The following is an 8,292-nucleotide window of genomic DNA, read 5'->3' on the forward strand; positions in this document are numbered from 1 at the left end:
GAAGAAGTTGGGACATTGTCAAATGCAACTAAAAACAGAATGTGATAATCTGCAAATCTCGTAAACCCATTTTTAGCTGCAAAAAGGACATAATCAAATTTGACTATTTCATGGTAAATATTATGTTAATGTTGAATTTGATGCCAGCAACACATTTCAAAAATAGTTGGGATGTGGGCAAAAAAATGCTAGAATAGTTGTGTAATGATAAAGACAACAAAAGAAGGAATATTTCACAGTTAATTAGGATAACTGGCACCACGATTGGATATACAAAAGAGCATCACAGAGTATCTCAGAAGTAAAGAAGTGGAAGCATTCTTCCCTCTGTGTAAACCTGTGTGGGCAAATGATGAAACAATATGCTGAAAGAATAATGCTTCTTAATGACATTGCAAAGAATTTGGGGACTTCATCATCTACGATACATAATATCATTCAAATATTCAGAGAATCCAGAGAAATCTTTGCAAACAAGGTAGAGCTGAAAAACAATATTGGATGGCTGTGGTCTTTTGGCAAGACAAGGCAGTTTTATTTCTATAGCACATTTCATACACAGGGCAGCTGTTTTGACTGCAGCTGACTGTTTTGTACCAATTGGCCCTCAGATGGCACTGTAGTAAAACCAAATCTGTTATGCTACATTAGCCTGTCACGCACCACTGTCTGAAATAATTTCTTGCCGATGTAGCCTATCATAAGCTAACTTAACAATAATTGACAAAAATCAGGCTAGGAGGTTTTATTAACGGAGTCAAAAACAGAGCTTCCACAGTCCTGAGAGTATTCCACAGGGAAAAACACACTGGGCCAATCCTCATCAAAAGGTCCCCACACTCCCCACAATTACATCCCAATAAGACAATATCAGCTCTCTCTTGAGTGTCCAGTTGACTGTGTTTATAAGTAAGGGATAACGGCTTTTGTGTTTTGCCTGCACTCTCTCTGGAGTGTCCATTTGCCTGTGTTCTGTTTTTCTCCTGCCAGTGTTTGCCTTCGTCAACTGTTTTCCCAGAGGATTTTTTTCCAGAGCTGTTTTTGTTCAATTTCTGACTGCCTTTTGATGAGGATTGGCCCAGTGTGTTTTCCCCTGTGGACACATTCGTTTTGAGAGTGTAGGCTTACAGTGATATTAATGTCCCATGCAGTAGCCTAAATGTTTTCATACAGGCAGTGTGTGGTAAATGGATGAGGTAATGGTTTTGTCCTGGTTTAAACCTCGCAGGGCACTCATTCAACAAGTCCTGGCTTGGACAGCTGTGTCACTACCTCGCCGCAGGGGTTCCCCTAGGGCTCCATGCTGGGGTTCTCCTCACGTCCCAACTTTTTCTGATTTGGGGTTGTATTAGTCCAGCTCAAAAACTTGGCACACAATGCTTGGCAAACGATGATGATGCACTGGGCCAATCCCTCTAGTCAAAGTCAAAGTCTGCTTTATTGTCAATTTCTTCACATGCCAAGACATACAAAGAGATCGAAATTACGTTTCTCACTATTCCACGGTAGAGACAAGACATATTTTACCAATTAAGTCCACAGACAAACATAACATTCAAGTAAACAATAAAAAGTAAATAAGAAGGCACATACAATGAAGAAATAAGAGCAGCAAAATTGGGTTGAAATTGTGCAATTGTGCATAGACAGTCAATATAATAGTGCAAAGTCAGGCCAATAAATGGCTGAGGTTCTGTTTGACCTAAGTAAGCAAGTGGCATAGTGGTGCAAGTTATGTAAGAGCAGCAGAAGTGTGTTGTGTTTTCAGGACAACAGGACAACAACAACAGGTTGCAAAGTGTGCAAGTGGAGTAGTGCAAGTGGAGTAGTGCAAGGCAGCCATTGTGGGTCCAAAGTCCAGGATGTTATGTAGCTGAGGGGGGAAAGGGGGGAGAGAGTTCAGCATCCTAACAGCCTGGTGTATGAAGCTGTTGGTGAGTCTGTTGGTGGTGCGGGAGCGCAGGCTTCTGTACCTCTTCCCAGAGGGCAGTAGATCAAACAAATTGTGAGCGGCGTGGCTTGCATCACTCACAATTGTGGTCGCTTTGCGGGTGAGGTGGATGGTGTAAATGTCCTTCAGCGGTGGTGTAAATGTCTTTCTACATCAATCAATGGCAAATTATTATGATATTTTTGGCAAGAAAGATAAATGGTAAATGATTAAAAGAAAATTCCGGTATTGAGTCCCTTTTCTGGTTTGTTTTGGATGAACTAGAGTGGTTAGTGGTGTTCGTTGATGTTTCAAAACAAGTAGCGTAGCGAAATACAGTTCTGTCGTGTTTTATTTGGCATTTTGTAAAATCCCATTGATTTCTGTTGGAAGACTCATTGCACGTTGATATTACTGCACCACCGTCTATGCTTCAGGTTCAAATATTGAGCAGAAGTTTATACACGGTTGTGAGGTGTCTGAAAAAATTGTTCCACAATAGCAAATAAGACGGCTGGAAATCAAATCATACATTACGCCGATATATTTGATTTTAATAATCAACAAACACCACTAACCATTTGGTGAGTTGCACAGTTTTGAAAATGAACGTTAAGGGTTGTTTTAGGACATGTTTGAGTATGCCTGTTGGCAGTAACTCTGAGTAGTCAAAGGCGATTCAAAACGAGTCAGAAAAGTCGAGACAGGACCAATCGTCAAAATTTCGGTGTCCACCACTCTAGTTCATCCAAAACAAACCAGAAAAGGGACTCAAAGTGCTAAATACCGGAATTTTCCTTTAACATGTTTGCACATTACAATTCATCCATTCTTTCAATAGCACTGTAGAATGTTGTATCTGCATTGCATTGATGAGCTTTGATTGGCCCAATGAACCACGTAGTCACGTGAGCAGGAAACCCCTGTTGGTTAGTTGGCTAGCGATGTTGGAATTGATAACATGTACTAGCAATGTTAAATAAAACTTAATAAGAAAGCCTCCGTCTGAGCTACAGTATTCTACACGGTCAGAAGTAAAACGTCTACGTCGTACTACTAAGTGGTTAGTGGAACATTTCAATTGGGCCGTATATATGGAGAGAGATAGCTGTCAAAATATTTGTGTCCATAGATTTGATACACGTGTGTATTTGTTTGTAGTTGTGCATAAAATAAATATTTGTGAATTCTCGAATGAGTCCAGTCATGCATAAAATATATTGTGTGTATTTTATCCATCAGAATACGGATGAAAAAAAAATATGAATTCAAAAATTACAAGTACGAAATCAAAATTTACAGTTGGCTTTCTTTGGTATGAGCAGAGAATGTCTAATAAGGGGAGAACTGCCACTCTCGGAAAACGTCCGGTTTCTGAACTGGTTGCAGTTCCTTCTGTGGTTCCACATGAGGGCGCTCGTCCACGAGTGCAGAATGCATGGAGGTCTATGGAGCTGTACCCCTCAAAATCCACTTTTCTCTGGATATAATTTTTTTCCAAGTAATTTGAATATTGTTTTCGAAAGGGGAGGCAAAGAAAATACACTTGGTTGAGTATTATATTTTTTAAAGTCACTTAATTGTTCTAAAAAGCCTTTCAAACGTGTCAATGACGTCATTCATTAGCACAATGCTAGCGTGTTATGGGCAACAACGACCCAACCTGTAAGAAATCAAAAGGACATAAGTACTCGTTCATTCAACTTTTGACCTATAACCCATGTTGAAGTTATACAAACTACAATCAAATCTGAGATTTGTCAACGACAATCAGGTGAAAGAGGCAAATTTAGCCGTCTAGCTCCATTGACTCCCATTCATTCTGCACTCATGGCGATCGCCCCCAGTGGAAATCTAGTGGAACTGCAACCAAAATTCGGTACAATGGGACTTAATACGGAGTGGCAAGGCTCTCCGTAGACGGGCTCTGGTATGAGTATGACTTCGCACAAGTGACTCAACTGTCAAAATACGTCATCGCAGGCATTACTTGTTGAGAAAAGAAACATAGATCGAGATCAAGACTGCGCATGCGCTGAGACGAATCCGGCGGGGGCAGTGCTATTACTGCGGGTTAGGCACCGTAGCTCGTAGTTGACAAGTCGGCGCTAACTTTTGTGATAGCTACCTGTGGAGTTGAACAAATCGTCTTTTTTTCCCTTCGTTTTTTGGCTTACGATGTCGGGAAGAACCTGTTGTGTGTTCGGCTGTTACAACAGCAGTGGGAAAATACAGATATGGAACAAAAATATATAAGTTCACCCACCGTTATTACACAGCCTGCCCTGCCCCTGTGTAACACCATACATAAGCACTACACAGATTCCCAGGGCGAGCCGAAGACCAAGCTGTTCGTCAGAAGTGGATTGTGAACATCAACCGAAAGGATTTTGTTCCGAACAAACATATCACGGTAAGTTTTGTTTAACAGTATTAATCTTAAATCTTCCCAGTTGCCACAATGACTAGCATGCTGTTGTCTAGTCTTGCATGGCGAAACATCAGCTAACTTTAAGGCTATCTATGTTGGTGTGTTAAGACATGGCCCCAAATATTTGACGTAGAAGCAAAACTGTAAAGTAAGTGTGTGCTAGGAACTTCGGTAGTCGCCAGAATAATTATCTCCATCAACTAAATAGCACTATTGAAAAATTATTCGCTTTAACTACTAACGTTAGGGCAGCCATGGTGGCCATCAAATCAACATGATTTGGCATTACAAACAGAAAACGTATGATGGAGTTTGGGGGCAGGCGACATTATGCTAGTTGCAAGATTTCTTTCCTTCTTTGGTAACGTTAACCATGAAAACATCAGTCATTTGGAAAGATCTTAGTGCGTTTTCCTCCGATTCAGTATTGTAATAAACAGTTTTTGGGTAGCACTCACATTTAAAACTCATTGATTGTTTTTGGGTTAAATTTGTTGTTGTGCTGAGTTATAGTCTACATGTAAGTCAATGTCCTTTTCTCTATATTTGTATTTTATCAGGGGTCAATGTCATCTGGAAGAGCACCTCCCAAAAGAAGATGTCTTCAGCCCCTTACAAGAGGACACATCATGTGCTTGGAACTTGTGTACAATGGAATAAAGAACAGTTGTAGATGTATTAATTACAAAGCTAAATGTTGACAGGTATGTGTGCAATGTTAAATAAAACTTCATAAGAAAGCCTCCGTCTGAGCTATTCTACAAGCACTTTATGTCAGGGGTGTGCCCTGTTGACATAAGGAATCAATTGAGATGCTTTTGTTTCTTCACCCAATAGACTTTGCGTTGCACAGACAAAAATAAATAAATATTGGAACCTTTTAGAACCGCAAAGCAGTGCGTGTGTGGTGTGTGTGTATACGTATGTGTTTGTGTGTGCCTGCTTGTGTGTGTGTCTGTGCGTGTGAGTCTGTGCATGTGTGCGTGCATGCGTGCGTATGTATGCGACAGATCTACTGTGTTTGTATGTGTGTGCGTGCGTGCATACGTATGCCTACATGTCTACTGTGTTTGTGTGTGTGTGCGTGTTTATGCATGTGTGTGTTTAGGTGTGTGTGTGTTTATGCACGTGTGTGTATGTGTCAGTGTTGCAGTATGAGTCCGAGTCATGAGCTAAATTTAGAGACTCGTGACTTGACTTGGACTTGAGCACTGAATGACTCGAACTTGGACTCGGATGTGTGTCTGTGTGTATGTGTCTGTCTGTGTGTGTGTCTGTGCGTGTGCCTGCATGTGTGTACATGTATCTTTATGTGTGTGTTTGTGTTCATGAGTGCGTGTATGTGCATGCATAGTGTACAGTCACTAAATGTAAACATATGTGAACCTGTCTACATGTCTACGGTGTGTGTTTGTGTGTCTGTGCGTGTGTCTGTGCCAGGGTTGTGCACAATTCAAATTGCAATTCTGCTTCCTGTTTGCTACCGGAATTGAAATGCAAGTGAAATTCAAGGATTGAATTGGAATTTAAGAGCCAGTTTCAACTCAATTCTGGAATTTTGCACAAGCATGGTCTGTGCGTGTGTGCATGCATGCATGTGTGTGTCTTGTGTGTCATAAATGTGGGGCAGCCGTGTCCTACTGGTTAGGGCTTCGGGCTTGAAACTGAAGGGTTGCCGGTTCGATCCCCGACCAGTAGGGAAAATGTTTGTGTTACACTAATTCACGGATGGGATAAATCCAGAGACTAAATTCCCTGTATACGCAAGTATACGTGGCCTGATTTACATTTTATTGTCTGTGTCTGTGTCTCTGTGTGTGTCTGTGTGTGTCTATGTGTGTCTACTGTGTGTGTGTGTCTGTGTGCCTGCATGTGTGTGCATGTGTCTTTATGTGTGTGTTTGCGTGTGTTCATGAGTGTGTGTGCATGCATAGTGTACAGTCACTAAATGTACACATAATTAATTTATTGTATGGTTCCCCATGAACAGAATTCCACGAAACTTTGCATGCATTCAGAAGTTGTCATAATGTCTTTTTCATTTTTAACTAGGCGGCGCTATACATCAAATGAGTGGATATGGGATGGGTTGACATGGCCCCTTGAGACCAACATACTAAAAAATTTGGTTCTCGTAACCCAACCCAACCTAACCCAACTACCCAACTTGTTTTGTGCAGCCCAGTCTTTCAGTGTCCCGGGAAGAATCCGGAAGAAAAAAAAAACTAAACCTATATGACCTCCGCTTCGCTATGCAGCTATCATAATAAGACTGTGTCTGTTGAACAACCTGGCAAAATGGCGCTCTCTGGTGGTAGACTTAATGTATTGCATTGCTCATTATTTGCACTAGTATGCCATGTCGCTCCTATCTAGACCAAAGGTGAGCAGATTAAAGCACGTTATAAAACAGCCCTAATCGACACATGATTACTGGAGTCTAGGAAGACAAAGATTCCCACTTGGGCCAAAGGTTTCATGGTGTGAAACCTGCCTTAGCATTCCCGGTACTCCAAAATTGTGTACACCGTTGCAGCAACCAAATGAAGGATTTATTGAAGTTGAATATACCAGTGAAATATTTTAGACAGAAAAACTGAAAATGAAAGCTTAATAACACCCATGGTCTAGGTGTGAACTTATAGCTAACTGATGAGAAGCTGATCATTGATTTGAGATGCTGCGCTTACAACCTCATTAACTCATCTTTACTCACCATCAGTGTGTCACAGTAACACGCACAGTCAACCTAAACAAAAGATTTAAGTCAGTTGTTTAGAGTGTGATAATTCTGATAAAATTAAATAGATTCCCATGATTCTTTGCTATAAACGTGGAAGCAATCAAATATAGAGGTCAGTGTGTTCACTTCTTATAAGCTGCACTAAAATAACAATGCAATGTTGGACGTGGGTTGTGTCTTTGGGTTTGTGACGTGGGTGAATGCAGTTAAATGCTGGTGAATGATCGTAAATGGAGTGTGGTCAGGGCAACCATTGCAGAGAAATCCATTGAAAAAAAACTTAAGAGACCTACACAATTGATTTAATAATGTATGAAGAATGCCAAAGCTTCAATTGCAAAACCTAAACCCCTCATTAAGTTTTTACAAGCATAGCCTGATCGAGAAGTCTTAAGGCCCACTCAAAATGTATTGCCAATGATGTGATTGGTTCTCACTGTCTATTTTGATAGTTTATCAGTGTATCAGTGTTGTGATGGTTTGCCCATTGTTATCATGGAACTTGTGAGTCCCTTAGGGGGGGCTGATATGGGATGTTACTAAGATGGATTTGCGTGGGGATTTGGTGTGAAATCCTGGCCCAAAGGAGACAAGGCAGAGAGCAAGCTAGGCTATTTCTAGACCCCATTACTAAAATTGCTCTTATAATCTGTCATAGCTTATGATCCCCTATTCATTCATTACTGACCCACCTGGCCCGACTCATGTACCTTACTCAGTCTGTAATGCTCATTAGATCTGATTTCCCAGCCTAGGGTCACCCAACACACACCATGCACAAGCGCAGGCAGGCACACACACTCTCACTCTCTCCCTCTCTCTCTCTCTCTCTCGCTCTCTCACACACTCTCTTTCTCTCTCACTCACACACAGGGAGAGAGAGAGAGAGATGCACAGTATTCCATTCAACAATCATTCCATTCAAGAAGTTGCACTTTATACACATTGACACATAGTACACTTAGGGGCAGCCGTGGCCCACTGGTTAGCACTCTGGACTTGTAACCGGAGGGTTGCCGGTTCGAGCCCCGACCAGTGGGCCGCGGCTGAAGTGCCCTTGAGCAAGGCACCCAACCCCTCACTGCTCCCCGAGCGCCGCCATTGTAGCAGGCAGCTCACTGCGCCGGGATTAGTGTGTGCTTCACCTCACTGTGTGTTCACTGTGTGCTGTTTGTGTTTCACTAATTC

The 8,292-nt window shown here is 41.6% G+C and overlaps 1 long non-coding RNA gene across 1 annotated transcript in view; it reads left to right on the forward strand.

Moving 5' to 3' along the window:
* Positions 1-8,292, forward strand: part of LOC143136127 (uncharacterized) — a 263,743-nt gene that overhangs the window by 186,737 nt on the left and 68,714 nt on the right. The gene's annotated exons all lie outside the window — the stretch shown is intronic.

Source organism: Alosa pseudoharengus, unplaced genomic scaffold (genome assembly GCF_046254945.1).
Source record: "Alosa pseudoharengus isolate Yale_2024_CS ecotype anadromous, Long Island Sound unplaced genomic scaffold, YU_APseudo_1.1 YU_APseudo_1.1_scf_20, whole genome shotgun sequence".
NCBI lineage: Eukaryota > Metazoa > Chordata > Actinopteri > Clupeiformes > Clupeidae > Alosa > Alosa pseudoharengus.